The 2,015-nt window shown below is 34.0% G+C and overlaps 1 non-coding gene across 1 annotated transcript; it reads left to right on the forward strand.

The window, feature by feature from the left end:
• Positions 1–958: 958 nt before the first annotated feature.
• Positions 959–1,093, forward strand: LOC136386636 (small nucleolar RNA SNORA13). The gene has a single exon (XR_010747997.1). It is a non-coding gene; the product is annotated as a small nucleolar RNA SNORA13 (small nucleolar RNA).
• The last annotated feature ends 922 nt before the right edge of the window (positions 1,094–2,015 follow it).

The following is a 2,015-nucleotide window of genomic DNA, read 5'->3' on the forward strand; positions in this document are numbered from 1 at the left end:
AGAGAGATAGAGAGGAAGGAGAGGGGGAAGGGTGGAGAAGCAGATGGGCGCTTCTCTTGTATGCCCTGGCCAGGAATCAAACTCAGGACTCCAGCACTCCAGGCCGATGCTCTACCACTGAGCAAACTGGCTAGGTCCTACTGAGTTATCTTAACTCTAAAAAACTTACTTCAAGGCACATCATAATGAAATTGGCACAAACCAACGACAAAGAAAAAATTCTCAAGGCAGCCAGGAAAAGAAGATTACAAAGGAAGACTCATTAGATTTTCATCAGATTTCACAGCAGAAACTCTACAAGCTAGAAGAGAGTGAACACCAATATTTAAAGTTCTGAAAGAGAAAATTCCAGGCAAAAATACTATAAACCAACAAAACTATCCTTCAAATATGAAGGAAATATAAAAACATTCACATTTACAGAAGAGATGAGAGAATTTATCACCAGAAAACCCCCACTTCAGGAAATACTAAGGGGGGTTTTGCAACGAGATACAAAGAACAAAACAAAACCACAAGTAAAAGCTCCATCAAGAACACAGTAAAATCAAATTTAATCTGTGAGAACAAAAATAAAAAAGGGGAGAGGACAAAAATTAAGAGAAGCAAAGGAGGATGGAGTGCAGAAGCACTCACGAGATAATGTACTACAATGAAAATGATAGGTACCCTTTCCATTACTTAATGGTAACCACCCCTGAAAAAAACACCACAGAAGAACATGGCTTGAAAAAAAAAAAAAAAAAACGAGGAAAGAAGTATGGATTACAACCAAACAAAAACAAATGATAGAAAAACTAAAGGGAAAAATCAAACAAGATAAAAATTATCAGAAAGCAATATATAACATGGCAATAGAAAACCCTCAAGTCTCAATAATTACACTAAATGTAAATGTATTGAACTCACCAATAAAAAGACGCAGAGTAGCAGACTGTATTAAAAATGAAAATCCAGTTGCCTTTGTGTTGCCCATTCATTTTTGGAAATTAGTGAATGTGATGTCAAAAAAGGCATAAATTAAACGCTTTGCAGCCCCTTTCCTGCCCTTGAGTTTGATGTCTTTGGTGTAGGAGCTGCGTGAGTGACAGTTCATACCTTTATATTAGTTTGTTTGCATGTGCAATCTTGAGTCTGACAACGTTAAGAAAAAAAAATAAAAATCCAACTGTATGCTGCCTATAAGAAACACATCTAAGCTACAAAGATAAAAAGAAAATTTAAAGTGAATGGCTGGAAAACAATACTCCAAGCAAATAACATCCAAAAAAAGCAGCTGTAGCAATATTCATATCTAACAATTCTAACAAGACAGCAAAGGTAATCAGAGACAAAAATGGTCATTTTATAATAATAAAAGAAACATTGAATCAAGAAGACATAACACTTCTTAATATATATGTACCAAACCAAGGAGAACCAAAATATATAAGACAGCTACTGACTGACCTAAAAACAAAAACTGACAAAAATACAATCATACTTGGAGACCTCAACACACTGTTGACTGCTCTAGACTGTTTATCCAAACAGAAAATCAATAAAAAAATATTGGCCTTAAACGAAACACTAGAACAATAGGATAGGATAGATATCTCCAAGACATTTTATGCCAAAGTGCCAGAGTATACACTTTTCTCTACTGTACATAAAACATTCTAAAGAATTGACCATATGTTGGGACACAAAAATAACATCAGCAAATTCAGAAAAATTGAAATTGTACCAAGCATATTTTCTGATCATAAAGCCTTGAAACTAGAATTCAACTGCAAAAAAAAAAAAAAAGGTAAACAAACCCACAAAAATGTGGAAACTAAACAACATACTTTTAAAAAATGAGTGGGTAAAAAAAGAAATAATCACAAATATCAAAAGATATATACACACAAATGAGAATGACAATACGACATATCAGAATCTCTGGGATGCAGCAAAAGCAGTAATAAGAGGGAAGTTTATATAACTTCAGGCCTATATGAACAAACAAGAGAGAGTCCAAGTAAACCAATTAA

This window comes from Saccopteryx leptura, chromosome X, assembly GCF_036850995.1.
Source record: "Saccopteryx leptura isolate mSacLep1 chromosome X, mSacLep1_pri_phased_curated, whole genome shotgun sequence".
Lineage (NCBI taxonomy): Eukaryota > Metazoa > Chordata > Mammalia > Chiroptera > Emballonuridae > Saccopteryx > Saccopteryx leptura.